This window comes from Heloderma suspectum, chromosome 2 (genome assembly GCF_057233095.1).
Source record: "Heloderma suspectum isolate Gila_16-S chromosome 2, 16-S_ref, whole genome shotgun sequence".
Taxonomy (NCBI): domain Eukaryota; kingdom Metazoa; phylum Chordata; class Lepidosauria; order Squamata; family Helodermatidae; genus Heloderma; species Heloderma suspectum.
The window spans coordinates 39,618,115-39,643,586 of NC_139459.1; the positions used below are offsets into that span (position 1 = coordinate 39,618,115).

A 25,472-nucleotide genomic window follows, 5' to 3' on the forward strand; every position below is an offset into this window, starting at 1 on the left:
TGCTCAAGAGGATCCTGGGGGGGAGGAACGGATCATCTTCCCACCTGCAGACACCCCCCCCCGGAACAGAAGGTAGGGGTTTTGAACATCCCTACTCCCAGGTCTCCCGGGGCCCCCAGGGCCCTCCGCTCCCTTATGAGGGATAAAGGTCTTCTTAAGTTTGGGTTGTGTCAGGGGTGCATAACTCATTTTAGCCTGCAGGCCAGATTCCTTTTTGGAGAAGCTCTCAGGGGCCACACTGCAGTGGTGGGTGGCACCAAAGATAAAGGGGGTGGAGCCAGTGGGGAAAGGGGTGGAGCCAGAATGCCAAAATTACCAGCCTATTTTAACTGACAGCTCATGCTGCCAGTAGCTAAACATCAGGAGAGGCATTTCAACTTTTTACAATGGATAAAAGAACTGCATAAAAGCCAGGAAAACGCCAAACAGTTGGTGGTTGGGGGGAAGGGGGTGGGGCCAAGGGAATCCCAGAGGGTTGGATTGGACCCCCCCCCAAAGACCAGATCTGGCCCCAGTGCCTTTGAGGTTCTGCACCCTCGGATTAGGTGAAGGGCTGATCTACTGCTCCGGCCAGGTCCTCAGTGCTTGCCACACCTGTTTCCATTGTAAAACGTCCTCCTCTTCCTCCCAAGTTGAAGTCCTCCCTTCCTCCTCTGCTGTCCTCCTCTCAGCTTGTCTTTCTCTCTGCTCTCCTTCCCCCTTTGGTCTCCTTCATGGACCCTCCTCTGGCTTCACGCTTTCCCTTCTCTGCCAGGCCTTCCCTCTCCTGCTCTCGCTGGGGTCGAAACACCTGCATGTTGGCAGCCGGCCCTGCCCATGCTCCCTCGCCATCATTCAGCTGGTCTTTCAGCCAACTTCTGGGTCTGGCAGCAGCCTTCCAAGAAGTGCTGCTATCGCTATACGTGGTTCCTGGAAGTCGCCGCCAGCCTCAGAGCAGCAGTGTGCTAGCAGTGAAGGGACAGCAGGGAATGATAAGAGCAGCAGCACACTCTTTCTCTCAAGTACAAATGCACTGACACACTCACACACGTATAGCTTCCACCAAGCAAACAATTTTGTTTTCAAGAAGAAACAAAGCCAATCTTGTTTTGGTGTTTTGCTGTTGACTCACCCACATTTTAAAGGCTTGTTCATCTCTGGCGAAGGAGCAGTTGCTTCCCACAGCAACAGAGGTAGAAAGGGATATAGTCAGTCGTTCTGAAGCTAAGTACCTTCTGAAATGGTGACAAAGTGATGGTCCCCTGTTCAGAGAAGAGCCCATAGCTCTGTCGTAGAGCACATGCTTTCCATGTGCAAGGCCTCTAGTTCAATCCCAAACCTCTAATTAAAGTTCCTCAGGCTGGGAAAGGCCTCTGCCAGTCAGTAGGATGGCCACTTAAGCGTTGCCAAAAGAAAGGAAATGCATCACAAAAAACAACCAGGGCAAAAGAAGACATGGGTTTGCATAACATTTGCATGAGCTAATTTATATGTATAAATGCACATTTAGAAATAATTAGTGCAATTCAGAAAGAAATACAATGCGTCTCACCATAGTGTGGAAGCCTGTGACCAGGTGACCTGTGTGCCTGCTCAATCTGCTGTCCAAGTGCTCTTGACGGGCATCTTGAAGCCCCCTGCTCTCCTTTCTGACAGTTATTTATTTCTGAAGTAGACTTGGACTGATACAGGCTGCCTTCAGGTACAGGGATGGTCCTCTGACAGCCCTTCAGATGGAGGACTGTCGTCTGTAAAGCAGAACGCATGGCCCCCCTACCAGTCAGATAGGGCAATAATGAGCTAGATGGATCCCTGCTCTGACACAATATAAGGGTCCTGATGATGTCTGAATAGGACATCTTTATGCTGCCTTTTGACAATGCCGCAGGTTAGCCTGAACCAACCTCACCTGTGGTTTCTCCTTTATACTCATTAACAAGCCCTCGAGATAAATGACTGTTTTGATATTTTTAGCAGCAGCTGCTCACCATTTCCACCCCTCATCGCTACAACCATCCTCAGCAATCAGTTTTACTACAATAGCAGAGACCTAAAAGCCTGCCGTTTGTATCAATGGTTCTTACAATTCATTCACAGACGTGTCAAAAAGGATATTTGCAGAGCTAGAAAAGGTGCAGAAAAGGGTAACCAAAATTATCAGGGAGCTGGAGCAACTCCCTAGGAAGAAAGGTTACATACACTGGGATGTTTCAGTTTAGAAAATAAAAGGTAAAGGGGACAAAATAGAGGTTGCTGAAATTACATACATTATGGAGCAGAGCCGGTGTCAAGGGTAGGCATGGTTGGGCACCTGCCAAGGGCTCATGCCCCAACAGAGGCCTACTAACAAGAACCCCCCTGGACTTGCAACCTGCCTATTAATTAACCTGTCCCTCGTTCTGGCCCAGACAACAGTAGTGGAGAGAAGGAGGAGCAGTATAAGCCATTACCTGCCTGCTCACTGGCTCTCTGCCTGCCAAGCAAGCAACTGGTAGCAATGATAAGAGAGAGAAGCGGGAATCATAGCAGCTGGGGAAAACGGTGGTGAGAAGGTTGACTCACTGACAAAGGGGGCCCATTGGGGGTGTCTTGACCAAGGGCCCTCAGAAGCCTTGCTTGGTCAAGAGCATGTTCATCCAGTCTAGCCTTTAAAGTCCATGTTGGCTGGGGATGGTGGCAGTTGTAGACCAACACACCTAGATTGGGAAGGCTAATCTATTGGGTACAGCAGGGGTGGACAGTTTCTGTCGGGTCAAAGTTGTGTGGACCACATGTGGTGTTGGGTGGGTGGGTGGGTGGGTGGGGCCAGACAAAGACACACATCACATACCCTAACACATGCAGACACACGGTCTTGAACTCCAAATCCCCAACTACTCCTTTGTCTTCACATTTGCTGCTGCAGCACAATGGAGTCGGATCCACCACTCACATCACAAGACCTCCCCAACCTCTCCTTCTTCTTGCAGTCCTCTGGATGCACCACACATCTTCACCGGTGGCTCTCCAGAAGAATGCAGGGGAAAGGGGGAAATCTGTGCTGCCAGCAGTTCCCTCCTGCTGGCAGAACAGCACCATGGGATGCAAACCGAGAACTGTTCCAAAAAAAGCAATCGGGTTAATTTCCCATTCCCGCAAATTAATTCCCCTTCAACTGATTCTCCTCAATCAATTTCCAACCCAGATTGTGCCAACTTCATACTATTTCAACCCCCCGCCCAATTCATTTAATATCCAGAACGTGCAAAATGAATTTCTTTCTCTGCTCCCCCCGCCCCCATACACTGTTCCAAAAAGCAAAAACAACAGCAACTCTGTCTTCCTTTCCCTGGCCAATGTCAATGTGAGGTCCAGGGCAGCCCCCTCCCCCCTCTTCTCATCCTGGCATTCATGCCGCCAATGTGAATGAGCAGAAGAGGCTGGAGATGGGCTTCCAGAGGCAGGAGATGCTTAGAAGTGGGAACTGCCGTTTCAAAAATGGCACCTACCCAGTCAGTTGTTGGTTACCCAACAGTGCCACGCCACTGATGGTGACTGAACCACTTCGTCTCCATTATCATGCTGGAAAGCAAAAGTGCCTGATCAGTGCTCCAACAGCTTCTCATGGGGCAGAGAAAAAAACCCTGCAAACCATATTTGTGTCCTTTCATTGATGCACTGGCCCTGTGTCTGCTCCACTTGAACCTGCAGCTGCCATTTTGAATGTTTGACTTTCGCATCAAAGGGCGCAATCCTACTGAGATAAACTGTCACCTCCGACTTCCTCAGAAGTTGGAGGCGGATGCCTATCCAATGCGGGGCAGCTGAAGCACAAAGGAGAGGATTCCTTCCATGCTCTGGCTGCCCTGCACGTTGCCTTAGATGCCCGATTTTGGGCGTCTAAGCATGGCTTTGGGGAGGGGTGGGAACAGGGCTGGGGACCTCATACGAAGCTGTCTAAAACAGCTTCCGCAGTCTCCTCCCTTCCCCACCCCCGGGAACGCCCCCTTTTCACCCTGTCCATGCTCCGTGTTATGAGTACAGGCCAGCATGGAGGGGCAGCTGCCGCAGTTCTCTCTGCCCTGGCTACAAGGGGGAGGGGAGCACGGTTTCCTGGCTATGAGGTCATACCACTGTCTATGAGCTCAGAGCTGGGAAACTGAACAATCTGATCTCCTCCAGATGCTGTCTAGGGGACACAGGATTTCTCTCTCTGTCACTATGCTAAACTACCTTATAACCAAATAAATCACTGCAAGTAGAGATGGCCACGTTCCATTGCCATCAGCTGACTACATAAACAGGGGCTGTTCTCCTGATCCAAAGTACTTTTTAAAGGGCATCTCTTCCCAAGTGAACTTTTTAGAACTCAGAAGAAGCCATATCTGCGTGTGAGCACTCTGGTCTCTCACAATAATTCTACCCTGTATTGTGTTAAACCATGTTACACTATCACAGCACGTTATTACTATTGCAAATAGTTTTGTGTGTTCCTCATTTGACTGGTGTCATACCCTGGTATGTCCAAGATGAGTCTTGGGAGTTTTATGTGAGTGACTTTTTAAAAAGTTATATAAGTGTCAAGGTCAATGAAGGCTAAGTCACAAGCAGTACAGTGTCATTGTAAGGTGACAGGTGCCTGATTTGTTGCAAGTTGATAACATTAGCAGGGTTGGAGGGAAAAAAGAGAAAATCCATCACATGAAGGCCTGCTGATGATATTAAGGGCACACATGGAAGAGAGTGGCAGATGTAGTAAATTAAGCATGTTGGGGTTATTAATATATAAAGCTTTGTATAATAGATTATACCTTGAGTGCCCAGTTGGATAAAAAGACACAGTAGGGATTTATAGCCTCTTATTGCAAGGGCTTACAGCAAATTACAGCAAATATCTACTGTGGCATTAACTATACCTGAAATAGTGGTTTCCACCTTGAATCTTAAGATACACAAAAACAGATAGATAGGTTAGACTCTTAAGCCACACAAAAATAGAGAGGAGAGAGAGAGAGCGCCAATCTACATTACAACTTTAAACTGGTTTCAAACCGGTTTATCTAAAGGGATCCTGCAGTTTCAGGAGGGTACTGAGAATTCTTTGCTAGAGACCCCTGTCCCCTGCCCAAGCGGCCCCTCTTCCTAGAGCTACAATTCCCAGAATTCCTGTATTTGGTAGCCGTAATCACTAAAAACAGGTCTGAAACCAGTTTAAAGTTGTAATGTAGATTGCCCCAGAGAGAGGGAGGGAAGTGTTCTATAACTGGTTACAAGTGTGGCATAATATTATACCATTTCCCTACCTAACAGAGAACTAATTAGCTGCTTCCATGACCTAACATGAAAAAGGAAAACAACAGTAATGCTTTGTTATTAGTACTGCTATGATTGAGTGCCTGATTGATGAAACTGAGGAAGAAGCACTAACAGATGATCCCACCAAGTTTCCAATGAATGACTCAGCCCCTAGGGCAGGGGTGGGGAACCTCAGGCTCAGGGGCCAAATCTGGCCCTCCGGGGCCCTAGTCTGTCCCTTCAGGGTTCCCCAGATGACTACACTCCTTTCCTCTGGCCCCATACCCTTTCACCTAGCCACCAGTTCAGTGGTTTCCCAGGTTTTGTGCAGTTTTCCCCCATTCTAAAGGGTTGAAAAATGCTTCTCCTAAGGTGTAGTTACTGGCAGTAACTTTAAGAGCTTTAAGCTGCAATCTGTTGGCATCTTTTGGATTTTTGGCCCCATTCCTCTTACCTCTGGCTCTGCTCCCTTGGCCTTCGGCCTCACCCACCACTGGGACGCAGCCCCCAAAAGCTTCTCTGAAATTGAATTCGACCCTTGGGCTGAAAGAGGTTCCCCATTCCTGTGCCTACAGTGTGAACATCTGCAGGGGGGGAGCCTTCACATGTACAGCTGTAGGTGTGAAGGCTCCCACATGAAAAGAGAAACCCTGTGCAGTCAAGGTGCCAGATCGCATGGGAACCATCATGCACACAGCTCTCTCTCTCTGCAGACCCCAGGGGGTGAGGATAGTCTGCCTGCTTACACACTGAAAGAGCGTAGGAGTGGTTCATCTGAATGGGAATACAGATTCCAAGCCAACATACACAGCAAGGTGGTTGTGCTAAATCATGCTAAACCAACCTGCCTTCTGGATGTTTTGGATTACAACTCCCAGAATTCCTAAACATTAGCCATACCGGCTGGGGCTGATGAAAACTGAAGTCCCAAACAGCTGGAGCACACCAGGTCGGGGAAGCTATTGTTTAGTATGGCATGCAGGAGTTGCAATGAAGCTGAGTAAGCCTCGGGCATGTGCGCTCCCCTCCCTCCTCTCCTTTCAACAGCTGGGAGGAGGCGTTTGGAAGCCTTTTACTAAGCATAACTTGCTGTGTTGCCTGGGTACAGAACCATGGTTAATATTAAGTATGGGCAGTTTAAAGAAGCCAGTTTCAGAAACCATGGTTTGAAGTTTGATTCTTTCAACTAACCACAGTTACTATTAACCACAGTTTGTTGGTCCAGACAACACAACAAACTTCAGTTGACCAAAAAAAAAGCAGAAGGGATTGCTTCTGAAGTATTTCTCCCAGCCTAGATTCAAGCTCTAGGAATATTTTATGTTAGTTTATTTAAGATATTTCTAGGCCACCTTTAAGTACAAGAGCCCTCCCAAAGTAGATTACACAATAAATTTCCACATAATATAAGAAGAGCCTTGCTGCATCAAATCAAAGATCCTGCTAGACCAGCCATGTGTTTTCTACAGAGAAAAGTTGGACATGAAGGCAATAGCCCTCTCCCATTATCACTGCTCACCAACTGTCACTCAGAGGCATACCACTTTTGAATCTGCAGTCTCCATAAAGCCATCATGACTAGTAGCTATTGTTCATCCCTTCCTCTATTCATCTGACTAATCTCTGTCGAAAGCCATCTAAGCCGGTGTCCATCACTGCACCACGTCGCAGCGAATTCCATACACAAATTTCGCATTGTATGAAGAAGCACTTTCCTTTGTCTGTCCCAAACCGTGCCAGCCCAGCACAATTTGCCACCGGGAGCAGAGCACAAAATGGCACCCCACAGCCCCATGCCACGGCCAATAGTTCAAAATATTTACATTCAGGGGAGGGAAATGTCACTTCCTCAAATGTCAGAACATTGGTGATGTTCTGACAAACCTCTCCCATCCACTGGACCCAAAGGGGGCAATGCTGTGCACACCAGACTTTCTTATGTTACACATCATACTTAAGAAATCCCACATATGGATCAGGGCAGCACACTAGAGTATGAAGTATAATATCAAACAGCCTTAATGCTTATGAGAACTTCTGGTAGGCTACCTTCCAAATTGGACACAGAGGGCTATATCCGATGTTAGTCTAATTTAAGCCTCACTCATTTCAGTGGGCCTACACTCTAAGTAGGACTGACATTGGATACCACCCAGAGGCATTATTTTGCTTTTGAACTGCAGAAAGGCTAACATCACATGTCTAATTATAAGCATAAACTGTGGCTTTCAGTGAGTCCTCAATTAGTTATGCCAGGAGTGGGCAGACTTTAGGCTCATGGGATCTACTTTGCTTTTCACTAGAATCCGGAGGGCCGCCAACTGGAAGCAGGTACAAAATAGTAGCTCAAGAAGACAGACACAGAATTGAAGAACAAGTCGCCTCAGAGCACATCCTCTGCCCAGGGATCTGTTTTCAGTACCAGAATTGGAGTGTGCACACAAATCCTTTCACACACAAATCTGATTCTATTTCCCCCAACCTGTCTTGATTTCAGCAGCCTAATTGAGGAGGGGGGTGGGGAAGCAGTAGAGGATGGTGCCTCCAATTTTGGTGGGCTGTGAATGCATTCTGGGTTTTAGTCAAAACCAGCTAGACCTCTAAAGGAGCTATCCAAGGTGCTGAACCTCATTGTGGTATAGAATTGAGCACCTTGAATAGTTCCTTTAGATTTCTGGCTGGTTCTGACTGAAATCCAGAATGGATTCACAACCTCACCGAAATCAGAGCCACCAGGCTTTTTCCGTTGCGAAACCATCGGGAGTTGGAAACCCTTGGTAATCTACTGCAAATCACCCTAAGATTTACCAGTACATCCTGATAAACTTTTTGCCTACCCGAGTCATATCACAGTCTATTTACCTTACTACTGCTAGTTAAATTTCCATGCCTAACTTAAAACAGGCAAAATACAAAGTATAATACAATTTACAAAAATAGAAAGGGAATTAATTAAAAACCCGACACCCTCATGTATATGCCTATGGTTGTTAAGCAGGAATATCAGACATGGTTCTAGTAATAATCTTATCTGAATGAAATTAGATTAAAGCTGGGGGGTTTGCATAGAAATCCATTACAAAAATAATGATACACATTTTTTTCTAATCACTAGGGTATCGGCGAATCAGAATACCACATACAGAATATCACTCTTGTTCTCTCTGAAGTGGAAAAGAACTCTGATGCCCTACTTCAATGACAGATGATGACTCAAACCTGTCATGGGAATTAGGCATAGTAACATAATCAAAGTCTCTTGGCATCAAGGATGGCTCTTCGACAATAAATATCAGTGTCACTAATGCAAATTATAATGACAAGAGTATCACTGATCTCAAAGCATGAGCAATGGAAAGGGAAGATGGGGCACTCATTTCATCTGGAGTGATCAGCTTTCTCAAATTACTCAGCCCTGAAGAATCACTATGAAGAACCAGGCGCTGCAAAGCTTTTATTTCCCCCTTCAAAAATTAAAACAAACTCCTTCCAACTCTTCAGCTACTCTTTACTGCTTTGATTTGAGGACTTTATTAATTGTTGGGTTAGGTCTGCCAAACAGCCCATCCATAACTCCTGTTTCCTCTCCCTGCTCTTTTGTATTTTGCATTCCTGTCCAAAGGCATTTCCTCCGCTTATTACTAGTGACCAAAACACACATATCACATTACACTACACCTGTGTGTTACAAAGCCTCAAGGCAACTTCCTCCCTGCAAAGTGAAAGGGGAGGGGGATTTTACATCAAGGACAGTATATAAAAGACTGTTTAACCCTTGACCAGCCAATCACTTTTCTCCTGAAACTCTTCACCTCCCACTGTTCCACACTCATCCTTAGAGAGCCAGGAGTAGTGGTTAGAGGACTGGAGAGAGCCAGGTTCACATCCTCACTCAGCCGTGAAGCTTACTGGGTGATCCTGAGTGAGTCACCATCTCTCAGCCTAATGTACCTCACAGGGCTGTTGTGAGGATAAAATATGTGGGGAAGAACCATGTATGTCATCCTAAGTCTCTTAGAGGAAGACAGGATATGAATGCTATAAATAAATATTTTACAAACATGGGTCTGGAACCAATCAACCCGCCCCACCCCGCCCTCACTCCCACACCTTAAAGGGGATAAAAGCACCACCTTCTCTCCTGTTGCTCCTTCCAAAAGACACTTTGTAGGTAGAAGGGCTACTGGAACTTTGTTATCATGGTAATGATACTCCCTGTTGTGAACTAATACAATGATCCCCAGCCTTAGAAGTAGAGCCGTATTAGAAATGAGGTATGGGATTTTCTGTAGATTACAATACATTTCTGCCAATTTATTCTAGGGCAGATTCTGTAAGGATATATTAAACACCGCTGAAATATGTGTCTGTGCCTTTAAAATGTTGGTGGGGCTGTGGTGGCTTAGTGGTTAAGACGCTGAACTGCAGACCGGAAGGTCGGCAGGACAGCAGTTTGAGACCCGAGTGCCACGTGACGGAGTGAGCTCCCGACTTCAGTCCCAGCTCCTGCCAACCTAGCAGTTCGAAAGCAAGAAATTGCAAGTAGATAAATAGGTGTTCAGTCATGCCGGCCACATGACCACGGAAGCGTCTTCGGACAGCGCTGGCTCTTCGGCTTAGAAATGGAGATGAGCACCATACCCTAGAGTTGGACACGACTGGTTGGGGACACCTTTTTTACCTTTAAAATGTGACTCCCTTATTTGAATGAAGATGCCCACAGACCCAGAAAAATATCCTGTTTTGAGAAGAAGAGCAACTAGCTCAGTGGTTCTCAACCTGTGGGTCGCGACCCCTTTGGGGGTCGAACGACCCTTTTACGGGGGTCACCTAAGACCATCAGAAAACACATATTTCCGATGGTCTTAGGAACCGAGACAGTGCTCCTCTATCTGTCTCCAGGCGGGTCTGCCCACATGCAGATACGCCCACATACGAGTACCCGGCGTGATGACATCATCGCGCCAACCCCATCACATACACCCCGTACAAATACAGGTGTATGCGACAGGGTTGGCGCCACAATGTACTTATGCGGACCAGTCACACATGTGTAGAGAGCAGCTACTGTGTAGAGAGCAGCTGCTATGTTGAAAGCAGCTGCTGTGTTGAAAGCAGCTACTCTGTTAAAAGCAGCTACTGTGCTGAAAGCAGCAGTACTGGAGGTAAAACGACACTTCATGAATTATAATTACTGGGTAAATGTAAAATCATGTACTGTAAAATCATCACTACTGCAAAAAAAAAAATCTGTACCATGGGAACTTAATCTGGATGCTGATGGGTCTTTTTATATTCAGCTGTGGTTGATGTGAATACTGCCCCCTTGTGATAGTAACAGGTATGTAAAAACAACAACACAGAGAATGGTAAATCATAGGAAACTTTAATGAACTGTATAGACTGAACTATGCCATGTATCACCTTTTGTATTATTAAAGCTATTGTTATATATTATTTTCATTAGCAAACCATCCCATGACAATGGATCTTGTAGAGAAGAACATTAAGAAAAGAAAATATAGTGAGGATTTTTTACAGTATGGTTTTGTAACAATGAAAATACATCCTGCATATCAGATATTTACATTACGATTCATAACAGTAGCAAAATTACAGTTATGAAGTAGCAACAAAAATAATTTTATGGTTGGGGGTCACCACAACATGAGGAACTGTATTAAAGGGTCGCGGCATTAGGAAGGTTGAGAACCACTGAACTAGTTGGACAGTGCTTAATAAATCAGCCATATAGAGATTATGAAACATTACAGATTCCATGATAATAAACTGATGGGGAATTAACTTTACAGCAGGGATAGAAATAGCAAAAACAGAAATAGGATATAATGCTATGTAGAATACATCTAACAATATACATTTGTTACCAGAGGATACGGATGAGTCACACAGCAATGCAGACTGCCAGTTTATCTACACACCAATGCTTACTTGAAGGGATGTAGACTGAAATGTACTAATCTACATACTGTAATACCACTTTCTATTAGGGAGACAGAGAATCTTATATACAAGGGGTGGGCAACTTGTGGTACTCCAGAACTTTTGGCCAACTCCCATTGGCCAAATGCTGGCTAGGGAGCTGGGAGTTGTAGACCAAAACATCAGGAGAGCCACAAGTTGCCCACCCCTGCTATATACTGATAGTGAACTCATTCTCCAAGTGTGGATCTTGTTGCCAAAACAACCCCATGTACACAAGAGGGAGGCATTAGCAAGCTCAGGGGAACCCCAAGATTTGCAGAAGTTCAAAAAACCTTAGGAAAAACACAAAATAGCTCAATGAGGTTTAGGGATGTCTGTCACTTGGAAATCTGGACCTTTGGGGGCTTGACGGATGTCTGCTACCTGCACAACTTGGCTTGCATTTGTGAGCTGAGCCGTGGGTATTTCCCAAATTCTGGGGACTTTTTCCATATGGGAGGGGGATGTTGGGCCGCAATTTATACAAATAGAGATTTGCACAAATTGCGGCTGAAAATTGGTGCAAAGTTGTGTGATTTGGGCAAATAGTGGCTGTACTTTGCAAATTTATGCAAATTGCAGCTGTAATTTGCACAAATTTAAAGAAAATGGAAAAATCCACTCACTGGTTTGATTCACTGCAGACCGAATCAGGCCAGTTAGCAGAAAATGGATCGAAGTCCACGGGGCCAAACCAACAAAAGCTTGTCAAGCTCCACCCCACATTCCTCTGATATCCCTAATGAAGACTGGACAAGGAATACTGATGGACTGTTGGGAGTAGGAGGAATGAAATGGAGTATTCTGGAAGACGGCATGACTCTCTTGAAACCAGAACAGGAGCACTCCACACTGCATTATGTACTAAAAGAGACGAGCAACTTACAAAACACACACACACCATTTTTCTCACGCCAAACACACTGTTGGGCCAAAGAGGCTTTCATACAGGGATCCACAGCTAAGGCCCAGTTCAGAGGATAATGTTGATCTTTTATTTTTAAAACTGTATGGTTTTACCATGAGACCTCATGTTAAATGGCTCCCTGGGAACCATCTGTTGTTAAAACGTATCTTAACTTTACATTCTGTATTCAGCAAGGAGGAACATCAGAGGAACATTTCTTTGGTATTCAGCCTCCAGGCCTGAAACCTACCAAATAAAAGTCCTGTGGGCATATTGAGGGCAGACCAAACCTCTGGAGAGGCAGTAAAAGAACAATATAGTTGGGACTCAATGTTTCTTTTAAAGTTTTATGCTCTCAAAGGCCACACGCAAACTCTTTATGTGAGGGCCCTTAAAATGAAAAGTATTTGACAGTATGTCTGATTTAAGAAAAGATCAAAAGCATTCAGGTGTGCCCCTCAGACTCACAGATATCAACTTGGCTGAAAAATGTCTGCCCCCCTGTCAATTCTGAAGTAAATTCTTGGTTCTGTGGCAGTTGGGTTTCTAACAGTGGAATCCCATATACATCTACTCAGAATTAAGTGAACTGATTGGGGCCTACCCCAAGGTAAATGGCTATAGGACTGCGGCCTGAGTCAGTAGCAAGGAGGTCAGAAGAAACATCAAAGAAACATCATGCCCTTCTCCAGTAAAATGATCACTTGGTGGTAAAACAGATACATTGCAGGTCCCAGGTCAGGGTGGGAAAGATCTCTGTCTGTGACCCTGGAGAGCTACTGCCAATCAGCGTAGACTTACATTCCCCAATCTGGTACCCTCCAGATGTGCTGCTGTCTGGGAATTATGGGAGTTGCAGTTCAACACACCTGGAGGGCACCAGCTTGGAGAAGGTTGGTGTAGACAATAGTGTGCTAGATGGGATAATGGTCTGACTCACTATAAGGCAGCTTTCTAGTGGAGTTAGAAGACTGAAGGCGCAATCCTATGCATGTTTAGATAGAAAAAGAAGTCCTGCAACTCCCAGCAATCCCTGGCCAGCCATGGCTGGCTGGGGAATGCTGGGAGTTGTAGGACTTTTTTCTGTCTGAACATCATCATCATCATCATCAGTGTAAAGCCCATGTTGCCTTGAGCACTAGTAGTCCTGCTCCTTTGCTGCTTTTTTGCCCCTCAGTCCCCTCACTACAGAAGGGCTGATGAATAATGCTCTGAAATGTGCATGCAGTGTGGCCCCACCCCTCTCTCATGCACCCTGATTGGCCACCTCTGCCCTCTGCCCTCTCCCCACTGGCAGCAATAGCCTAACTGCATGGCTGTGCCTGGGGCCCACCTTCGCACCACACTGATTGGCTGAGCAGGGCTGTCTGTCATCCCATTGGCAGAGGGGCTGCCCTGCCTGCTTGGCACAGAGGAAATTAATTGCTATTAAAACTTGAGCTTTGAACTTGTTCAAACTTTCAAATTTGTCTGCACATCTACACTGCTCAAGCTTCAGTTTAAAGCAAAAATTAGCAAATCTGTTCTGGATCTTGATTAGAGATGTCACGAGAGTCCGGGGGGGGTGCCCTCCTGGACCCTGCTTGCTGAACTGTGGGGTGCTTGCGGACCCACTCAGCAAGCACCTTGCACCTCAGTGAGTGCTTAGCAGCCCCCCGTCCACCCTAGTGAGCTGCTATTGTGCGCAACAATGGTGGCTCAGATGCTTCCAGGTAGGTAACTTTGCGTAATTGGCAGGTGGCCCAAGCTGCCATTGTTGCACACAGTGCTGGCTCGCTAGGGATGATGGGTGGCCCCGTGGCTTCATTGGGTGCTCGCCAGGCCGTGATGTAGCTCAAGAAGTGCCGCAAGTGGGGGGGGCAGCAGCAGCTTCGCAAGCCCCCGACGAAGCTGGGCACTGGTGAGTCCATCCATCCCTAATTTCAAGTAACAAGCCTTAGACTACCATATTCTTATATAAGATTATTATTACTATCACTATCATCATCATCATCATCGTCATCGTCATCGTGATTTCATTCCTATACTGCCCAATAGCCAAAGCTCTCTGGGCAGTTCATAACAATTCACAACAATTTTATTTTAATATAAACATGCATAAAATTGTGCCCTTACTGCCTTAGATCTGAGTGTTCAAGCATAAATGACTCATTTATTAAATGTGCTGCACTGATATGTAAGGGCACTAGTACAACGGAAGGAGACCACTCATGTCCACACCCCAACTCCAGGATCAGATTCCAGTTTCAGGGCTGTCATGGCAAAAGAGGTTGCTATGATTGTTTTATTACCACCTCTGAGCTTTAGGAGCTCTTACCATTTGAGATATGCCAGGCTAGATTAGGCAGAACAGGGCCTTTTCCATGGTGACACCAAGGCTCTGGAACACCCTTCCAAAGTAGCACTGTTCATCACTTCGCTGCTGTACTTCACTGAGATATCAATTGGTGGGGGAATTTGTTTACTGCTGTTTTTCATTTTAATATGTATCTGGTTGTTCTCTTGTGAGCTGCCTTGGAATGCTTTGTCACAAAAACATTTGGGTAACTCCTGGGCTTTATATGTTTAAAAATGGGGCCTCCAAAACTGCTTGTTTGTTTGTCCATGCAGTCCTAGGTGCAACCTGAAACCTGTAGAGTGCCTGGTAGGGCCTGATGTAATTTGTACACATCTAACCAGACATAAGTCCCATTGAGTTCAATGGGTAAAGGTAAATGAGTATAGGATAACAGCCTTAGGCTTAACTCTGCCTGCTCACTCACCCTTTCTCATGGGGAGTACTGTGGAGGATTGGGCTGTGGAGGCCCCATCCCTACCACTAAGCCACTCAGAGGAAGAGCGCAGGTGAGTGTGAGGAAGAGGTGGCTGCTTCTTCAGTGACCATCCTGCTATGGTGCACTGCCTAGAGAGATAAGGTGAACAGACAGATGGCTGCTCACTGGTTCACAAGTAATGCTAAAGGAAAGGAAAGGTTCCTCCTGAGCAAGAACTGGGTCATTACTGACCCCTAGAGGGATGCTGCTTACGCTGGCGTTTTCATGTCAGACTATAGCAGGGTGGTTTGCCATTGCCTTCCCCAGTCATGACTACCTTTCCCCCAGCAAGCTGGGTACTCATTTTACTGACCTCAGAAGGATGAAGGGCTGAGTCAACCTGAGCCAGCTACCTGAGACTCGGCTTCTGCTGGGATCGAACTCAGGTCGTGGGGAGAGTTTCGGTTGCAATACTGCCGCCTACCACTCTGCGCCACATGAGGCTAAGTAATGCTAACCCATGGTTTATTTAGACCATGGTTTGTTGACCTACCCAGGGTTTGTCTGGCAGACGATTGAACAAGCCATGGTTTGTTTTCTCAGTCCCTGGGTTGTTTGCTTCCTTCCTCCTTCACCCTCTCCATCCCAGTATCTCAGCTGCCTTTGCAGCACTGCAGTACTGACATGTAAAGAGGCTGGGTTCTTGACTGCTCTTGCCCACTGCCTTTGTAGCCTGGCAAAACAACCTCCTAGGTTTGCACGTAATGACAACCCATGGTTTAAACCTTTTGGCAGAAAAGGTAGCATATCAGTATTTAGCAAATAAATTAGGGATGGACGAAAGTCCCTTACCTCATCCCACAGCTTCTTGCATCACGGTGGGGGGGAGGTGCTCTGTCCCTCCCCCTGAAATTCTGGGTGGGGGGGAGGCGCCCCATCCCTCCCCGCTGAAATTCTGGGTGGGGGGGAGGCGCCCCATCCCTCCGGCTGAAATTCTGGCCGGGGGGGAGGCGCCCCGTCCCTCCGGCCTTGAAACCTCTTCTCCTGCCGGGATGCAAATGGCGGCAGCCGTAGCCGCTGCTGTTTGCGTCCCTGCAGTCAGCCGTGATAGGTAAATGTTTACGTAGCCTATCACGGCTGACTTTGGGGAAAAAAAAAAAGTGCGTACACGTTTCCCCCCCCAAAGTCAGCCGTGATAGGCTACATAAACATTTATATAGCCTATCACGGTGTTTTTTGAAAATCTAGCCGTTATAGGCTACGTAAATCTTTACGTAGCCTATCACATTTGTTGTTGTTGTTGTTGTTTTACTTGGAAATGGCGGCGGCGGCAGCCGGTCGGAAGACCGGCCACCGCCGCCACCGAACCGCCGCCGAACCGCTGCCGCCAGGGGCATTCGCACAAGGTAAGTCCCATCCGGGGGGGGGGCAGACCGTTTCTCCACCAATTTGGGGGGGCTGAATGCGTTGGCATTCGGCCTCCCAGAGATTCGTGGGGAAATTCTCCGACATCCCTAAAATAAATAAAAGCTCCAGATGGGGGTCCATGTTACCCTCTGGGGATGTTGAAACTCTGCCCCACTTTGCTAAGAATGGGATTGTGTTTCGACACAAGTTGATGCTTGCCCAGCTGCAGCTTAAGCTGATCCTTTTAACCAGGTTGTTGGATAGTTGGTAGTTCAGACAGATACTTGTTGCCCAAATGAAAAGCATTCTCAAAGAGCAACACATTTATATATTCTTCGGATCTTTAAGACGTATCACTGCAATTGGAGATGGGGGACAGGAAAGGTCCCTTTTTAAAGGCTTTCTTTCCTGAATCTACGCTCGAGTTCAGAGTAAGTGAATGTACTAAGAAGGATACTGAAATCCATATGGAAGGGATATCATTTCTAGCTAATCACAATGCTGGCAACTGGATCTTAAATACATGCAGCAAACACGAGTTGTTATGAAGATGGTGGCTGCCTCTCCCTGGTAAGGAAATAGAAGGGGCTGTATACATTGGCTTCATCGAGTCTCCTGAAAATACATGATGGTTGCAGAGGCGAAGAGATCCCTATGCCGGAATGTATGTATGGCCCTTTCCACTTTTGCCTACCACCTCAGCCTGGTAAATCCAAGACCCAGTGGAGGCTGGTGGCTCCAATGTCAGTGGGCCGGTGAATCTGATCTGGGTTTCAGTCAGAACTCTAAAGGAGCTATCCAAGGTGTTTAGAGTTCTGACTGGTTCTGACTGAAATGCATCAAAGCCACCAGCCTCCACTGATTAAGAGGCGTATTGGGAAAGCATTGGTTTCATTGCCTGCTGTCCCTGGCATTGAACAGCAAACTGTCTATTCTTTAGCTGCAGCTGAAAAGGCAGGCGATTTGCAGAGAAAGTGAACAAAAGAGAATCGGTTTATCTCAAAATGCTTCTTATTATTGTGTGCATTGCATGCAGAAAAGGTGCCTTCCTAGATCTGAGCAGTGACCTTCTTAAACAGTGCCAGAAGCATATTAAGATGGCTATTCAGCCTTAGGATTACCTTTCCTATTTACCAGCCCTATCTCAATGTACTGCATGCAAACCAGCCCACATTTGGTTTTATCAAGCCTTGCTAAACAGAAGTCAATGGCTCTCTTTTTTCTGATGAGCGAGTTAGATCCAATTCCCAGCCCCAGACAAAGGATTCCTCAGTACCCACCTTGCGTGAACCACACAGGCTCAAACCAGGAGGCCTGGCACCAGCTCTTAATTTACTGCGACACAAGAAAAGCTGGTTAGAAGGGGGAAACATGGGCCCTTCAAGCCAATAGGCAGAATTCTCTAGTCAGGACTCTCTTAGCCAGCTTGTCAGGTGATGATGAAGAACTACACATGTGCACACATACACACGAACACCACTTCCTCCTATGTATACCCCAGGGCCTGCTGTGACAACTAAGGTAGATACTTGGCTGTTCTACAGTGCCTGTTAGACACCCCCCTCCCCAACCTGCTTGGTTCGCACACCCGCCAGAGCAACTTGGCCTATAACTCTTGAAATATTACCGCACAATCTGAGATAGGCAGTAATTACATTCTCTCACCCAAAGGTCCTTTTCAGACAGTGCAATCCTACACATGTCTACTCAGAAGTAAGCCCCATTCAGTTCAATGGAGCTAACTCCCATGTAAGTGGGTATGAGATTGCAGCTTTAGTCATGTTTCTAACTGACAGGCAGGCCTTTTTGCACATTATGTCAAAAGAACAAAGTCTGTCACAGGAAGATGGTTCCAAATTAGGGTCTGCTGGTTAACAGAAAAGCACACCTCCTTAGAGTTTCCAAAACCTTCCTTCGGGATTTAATTTGAGACAGGGCTCATAAGGGTGTAGCCACCTGGCATGTATGAAGTAACAGTGAAGAAGAATGTACTCTTGAGCATGTGCCAAGCCATTTCCTTTGTCTCTGAGAAGCTGCAGTCAGCTCACACACATCTACATTTATTCATTCACTTACTTACTAAATTTATATGGCTGCTCCATAACACAGACCAAGAGTGGGCAACTTGTGGCCCTCCAGATAGAGTTGGACTGCAACTCCCATCATCCCTCACCCTTGGCTATGCTGGCTAGGGCTGATGGGAGTTACAGCCCAGCAACATCTGGAGGGCCACAAGTTGCCTATCCCTGACCCACGTTTGAGGATGGATCCAAGGGCTTCCAAGTAAAAATATCAGACTTTGCCATAACCAAAGTAAGCCTCTGACACACGTGTGTTATTAGAAATCCAGCACTCCTTCCAATATAACCCACAAAACCTACACTCATGATGTTGACATGGATAAAGTGACAAGGCGCACCAGAGACAGGACTAGTATACTCTTAAGAGTTATGTAAGATGGGAGGGGTGCTAGCTTGTCATTCAGGGGTGACAAATTCCTTCTTTTACAGCACTGACTGTACTGCATATGGTCACCCTAGACACAGGTGGCAATTAAGCATTCTAGCACTGGTGAGCTCTGTCTCAGCTACTGGTGAAGCACTAAGAGCAAATTTATTGTTCTTAAAATGAATTTGCAGACTCAGATATCTTAATTATATCTTATCATTATCTGTCATTAGATAGATGATAGATGATTAGATAGATATCTTATCTCTATCTATCTATCTATCTATCTATCTATCTACCGAGAGAGAGAGAGAGAGAGAGAGAGAGTTACAAAAGGCCTACAGGCTGAAGCAAGTATATAGAAACATTTATGTATCTACCACCAAGGAAATATCTATACTACTCTAGATCTTAATAGAGAGGTGATTCAACCTTCTCTTCCAAATCTCCAAGGAAGGACATTTTGCAGTTCATTAGGTCTCCTGGTTGACTGGACAATTAATATGCTTTTCAATCAAAGGTACTTTCCTGCTTTTTGAACCCACTGCCCTTTGTCCTATTGTCTGTAGCAAGTCTCACAAAGTTTGCTGCATTCTTTCTTAAAAACTAGCCAAGGCAGTGCAAAGTAGATCTTTACTAATCCCCATGTCTTAGATACTACATTTTTGCTAATTACAAGGTTTCTCTGACTCATCACTGACTCATGTTCCATTCAATATACTGTCCATTTTAAGTTATCCTCCTGTCCTTCCCCATTAATCTAAATATTAATTCCCCATTTTTTACTTTTATTTGTTTGTTTTCTCCCACTATGTGTCATGATTAGCATTTTATCATTACTGGGTCTTAGTTTGCACACATACAAGATATCCACATTATCACAATCATTTGAGGCCTCAGAAGTAAACACAATCTTTCCCAGTGCTAAGGCATCTACAGGTCTAATAAATATGTCTTCCCATTTTTGAAGAAATTTGCAAAACAGAAACAAATTCTAGGATAAGTGCCCCAGGGACCACATTTTCTGTTAAGAATTTCATTTTCTATTCATACAGTATTTCATGATGTACCTTCTTATATAGCTGTTCTTTTTAGCCCATATTTTACGGGAGTGTTTTACAAATATGTCTATCTATGTGAACATCAAGTGAAGCACTGTCAAATGTCTTGCTAACAATTGTTGTTGTTCAGTCGTTAAGTCGTGTCCGACCCTTCGTCACCCCATGGACCATAGCACACCAGGCCTTCCTGTCCTGCGCTCTCTCCCGGAGTATGCTCAAGTCCATATTCATTGCATCGGTGATGCTATCTAGCCATCTCATCCTCTGCCGGCCCCTTCTCCTTTTGCCTTCAATCTTTCCCAGCATCAGGGTTTTTTCCAGTGACTTTTCTTTTCGCATTAGGTGGCCAAAATATTTGAGCTTCAGCTTCAGTATCTGTCCTTCCAATGAGACTGATTTGACCTCCTTGCAGTCCAGGGGACTCGTAAGAGTCTTCTCCAGCACCACAGTTCGAAAGCATCGATTCTTCAGTGCTCAGCCTTCCTTATAGTCCAGCTCTCACAGCCATACGTTACTACTGGGAAAACCATAGCTTTGATTATACGAATCTTCGTCGGCAAGGTGATGTCTCTGCTTCTTACTATGCTGTCTAGGTTGGCCATAGCTTTCCTCCCAAGGAGCAAGCGTCTTTTAATTTCATGGCTACAGTCACTGTCTGCGGTGATCTTGGAGCCCAAGAAAATAAAAGCTGTCACTGCTTCCATTTCTTCCCCTTCTATATGCCAGGAAGTGATGGGGCCAGATGCCATGATCTTTGTTTTTTTAATGTGGAGTTTCAAACCAGCTTTTGCACTCTCCACTTTCACCCTCAACAAGAGGCTCTTAAGATCCTCTTTGCTTTCTGCCTTAGGGTGGTATCGTCTGCGTATCTGAGGTTGTTGATAATTCTCCCGGCAATCTTAATTCCGACCTGTGATTCATCCAACCTGGCATTTCTCATGATGTACTCTGTATATAAATTAAATAAGCAGGGCGACAATATGCAGCCTTGTCGTACTCCTTTCCCAATTTTGAACCAATCAGTTGTTCCATATCTGGTTCTTACTGTTGCTTCTTGACCCTCGTACAGGTTTCTCAGGAGACAGGTAAGGTGGTCTGGTACTCCCATCTCTTGAAGAATTTGCCACAGTTTGCTGTGATCCACACAATCAAAGGCTTTAGTATAGTCAATGAAGCAGAAATAGACATTTTTCTGGAATTCTCTTGCTTTCTCCATGATCCAGCGAATGTTGGCAATTTGATCTCTAGTTCCTCTGCCTCTTCGAAACCCTGCTTGTACTTCCGGTAGTTCTCGGTTCACATACTGCTGAAGCCTAGCTTGTAGGATTTTGAGCATCACCTTGCTGGCATGTGAAATGAGCGCAATTGTACCGTAGTTTGAACACTCGTTGGCATTGCCCTTCTTTGGAATTGGAATGTAAACTGACCTTTTCCAGTCTTGTGGCCACTGTTGAGTGTTCCAAATTTGTTGGCATATTGAATGCAGCACTTTAACAGCATCATCTTTTAGGATCTTAAATAGCTCAGCTGGAATACTGTCATCTCCGCTAGCTTTGTTGTTAGTAACGCTTCCTAAGGCCCACTTGATTTCACTCTCGAGGATGTCCGGCTCAAGTTCAGTGACCACACTATCATGGCTATCAGGGACATTCAGATCTTTCCCGTATAGTTCTTCTGTGTATTCTTTCTACCTCTTCTTAATCTCATCTGCTTATGTTAGGTCCCTGCCTTCTTTGTCCTTTATCATGCCCGTCTTTGCACAAAACGTTCCCTTGAGATCTCTGATTTCCTTCAAAAGATCTCTAGTCTTTCCCATTTTATTGTTTTCCTCGATTTCTTTGCATTGTTCATTTAAGAAGGCCTTCTTGTCTGTCCTTGCTATTCTCTGGAACTCTGCATTCAGTTGGATATATCTTCCCCTTTCTCCCTTGCTTTTCGCTTCCCTTCTTTCCTCAGCTACTTGTAAAGCCTCCTGAGACAGCCACTATGCTTTCTTGCATTTCTTTCTCTTTGGGATGGATTGAGTTGCTGCCTCCTGAACAATGTTACGGACCTCCGTCCATAGTTCCTCAGGCACTCTGTCTATCAGGTCTAATCCCTGAAATCTATTCCTCACCTCCACTGTATATTCATAAGGGATATGATTTAGGTCATACCTGAATGGTTTAGTGGTTTTCCCTACGTTCTTCAATTTCAGCCAAAATTTTGCAACAAGAAGCTCATGATCTGAGCCACAGTCAGCTCCAGGTCTTGTTTTTACTGACTGTATAGAGTTTCTCCATCTTTGGCTGCAAAGGACATAATCAATCTGATTTCGATATTGACCATCTGGTGATGTCCATGTACAGAGTCGCCTCTTGTGCTGTTGGAAAAGAGTGTTTGCTATGATCAGCGTGTTCTCCTGGCAAAACTCTATTAGCCTTTGTCCTGCTTCATTTTGTACACCAAGGCCATGCTTGCCTGTTATCCCGGTGATTTCTTGACTTCCTACTTTAGCATTCCAATCCCCTATGATGAAGAGGACATCTTTTTTTGGTGTTAGTTCTAGAAGGTGTTGTAGGTCTTCATAGAACTGATCAACCTCAGCTTCTTCAGCCTCAGTGGCTGGGGCATAGACTTGAATTACTGTGATGTTGAATGGTTTGCCTTGGATTTGTACTGAGATCATTCTGTCGTTTTTGAGATTCTTGCTAACAATACATAATAACTATTGTATTATTCATATAAAGAAAGCCAATAGGTAGCACACCTGTCTGCATATCATCTTGCTACTGCTGCTTGGAAACATGCCTTCCCCACCCCCTCATGCTTGACAAATTGTTTAACACTTACAGGATATGGGTCTGCTGGGCTACAGGAAGAAGTTGAAACTGACAAGGATATTGACAAGAGGGGCTACATACCAGACAGGTGGACCTGCAAGCATGCATAGTTGTGCAAGAGTGGCAATAAAAAACAATTACAACAACATTTGCACAAATTTCATGATCCAAATTAAAAAGAAGTGCAAATTACACTTCGTGAAAATGGCAGAATCCAAGGAAAAATGCACAAAATTTTCCAGGAATCCAGAAAAAAAAAAATCCAGTGCAGTCCATCCCTGGAAATCACCAGACTGGAAATGCTGCAGAAATCTATTAGGCTTAAATGGAACAGATTTCTTAGCATCACACATCCCTAACCCAGTGGTAGTGCCATCACTTTGTGAAAAATGTTGTGATTGTAAATAAACCTGCACTGTTGTCGTCTTTTTTTCAAATAGCGTTGGATACATGCCTCTTGCTTCTTTGGCTATATTATTAGGTTGGTCAAGATACCAAAGCATGCCATGCTTTTAAACTTGAACCTCATAACACATTGTTGGGATTAGGCCTAGGCTACCCAAATCCAAAGCTGGACATGTGTGCTCCCCAACCTTGGATCCAGAGCTGGACCTTAGAGTGTGATTCAAGCCAAGAGTTGCTGTTCTGTCAGTCATGTAAGGATGGTCCAGGCTTCTAGTATTTATGCCTGGCAGACCTATTCAGAGGCCTCGTGCCTGCCTGCTGATCATAAGGGTTGGCGCTGTACATTCCTATCCCATCCTGTGAATAAAGAAAGGTTTGGGATCCAAGCTCAGTCAGCCAGGTCCTAAGAACTGATTCACATTGCCACTTTGGGGGCTTCTTTTTCATCCTTGCAGACTTATCCCACTCCCCCACAAGGACTGAGTGTACACGTCTTACACCAGGGGGTGTTGAACCTCTTTCAGCCTAAGGGCCAAATTCAATTTCTTGGGGGTGGGGGATGGGGCTGAAGGCAAAGGGGGCAGGGCAGAAGACAAAAAGGATGGGGCCCAGATACTGAAAATACCAGCATACTGTAGCTGAAAGAATCATAGAATAGTAGGGTTGGAAGGGGCCTACAAGACCATCAAGTCCAACCCCCTGCTCAGTGCAGGAATCCAAGTCTGAAAGCTTACTGCCAATAACTGAGCCTTAGAGAGGCATTTCAACCTTTTAGAATGGAGAGGGAAATGGCGCAAAAGCTGGGAAAGGGGCCGTGGCTATCTGGGGAACCACTGGAGGGCTAGACTAGGAACCCAAGAGAACCCAATTTGGTCCCTGGGCTTGAGATTCTAGACCCCAGTCTTAGTCAATGCTTGCTTTATTTTATTTTATTTTGTTTTATTTTATGTATGTATTTAATTTACAATATTTATATACTGTTCCACATCTAGAACAGATTTTGGAGCGGTGAGCACAAGAGATAAAACAGTAAAAGGATAACAACATTAAAACACCAGATTAAAATTGTGCTATTTTAAAAAACAGAATGCCAATAGAAACTATGACTGGTCAGTTAAGGAATACCTCCTGGAACAGTGCTGTTTTCAGGAGGCTCTGGAAGCAGCACAGTGTTGGTGCCTGCCTGACCTCCAGGGGCAGGAAGTTGCAAAGAAAGGGGGCCACCACACTGAAGGGTCTTCTCCTGGTGGACTCCAATTGGGCCATAGGTCCATGTGGAACCACCAGGAGCAGGCCCTCCAATGACCTCACTGACCAGGCAGGTTGGTAGGGGTGAAGACCCTTTAAACGTGATTTGAAAGGTTAATAGAATGCCTCTCCTTCTTCTGCACTGGAGCCCTTCTTCTCCTTCTCCTCCTCCATCTCCTTCCAATGATATAAAAAGAAAAATGGTGTTCCCTCTAGAATCTGTTGCCTGAGGCAGCTTCTTCACATCATTTCATAAGGCCAGCCATGGTCCCTCAGTTCCCTTCAGGTATGCTGGTGATTTGTTTTCCTACCAGGCCAAGCCATCCATCAGAAAGCCTCTGCAGTTTCCCCCAGATTGAAATTGGATCATTATGGAATACAAGCAGCCCTTTCCATGGTGTGCAAATGTGTGACAAGATAGCAACAATTGCAAAGTTGACCTCGCATGATCCCCATATTGAGCTGATGGTGAATCCCATGTGAAAAGCTCTTCCTTCAGTTTTCCACTCTCCCCCCCACCCCCCACTTCACAGTCAAACTTTTATGATTAAAAATTGAAAGTTTTAGAAGACTTGGGGAGGGAAAATAAAACTCACATGGAAAAGAACCCTTTAAAATATGGTTATTTCTTCACTGATCACATATGTTCTCTTCTACATGAGACAGAATTTAAAAAAGGAAATATGCGAGTAAGGAAAAAATGGCATAAGTATGTGGATGGATATGTTCACTGAACAAGAAAGGAAATTTTGGATTTCTACAATTATATGTGAGATTTCAAGGCAACCACCAAATTCATTTAATGTATTGCTTCAGGGCTGAGGGAGCACTACTCAAGACAAGAAGCATCAATTAATAAAGCTTTTAACCAAGCACCACATTAATTGGGTCGCTTAAAAAAAAAAAACTCTTTCTGTTACTCTGCTATAATCTTAGTAATGGATGTGTTAAAGCAATCCAGAGCAATTTCTCTGCACCAGTTGTGCAAATATAACATGGAATCTTGCCATGCATGACAATGTATAGGTATGGGAAGATTCACTTGCAGATTTTAAAAAAATCATGATTAGAAATGGGGCGTGGGGGGGGGAGGTTTGCCTTCAGAAATGGTCCTAGTATCTAGCATATATGAATAAGCACATTTGCCCAGTTTCTAGAGCATACTGTTTAATAGGGGTGCAAG

The 25,472-nt window shown here is 45.3% G+C and overlaps 1 protein-coding gene across 2 annotated transcripts in view; it reads right to left on the reverse strand.

Annotated features, from left to right (window-relative positions):
- The window catches only part of PDE4D (phosphodiesterase 4D), a 1,044,072-nt gene that overhangs the window by 414,761 nt on the left and 603,839 nt on the right, over nucleotides 1-25,472 (reverse strand). The window lies entirely within an intron of this gene.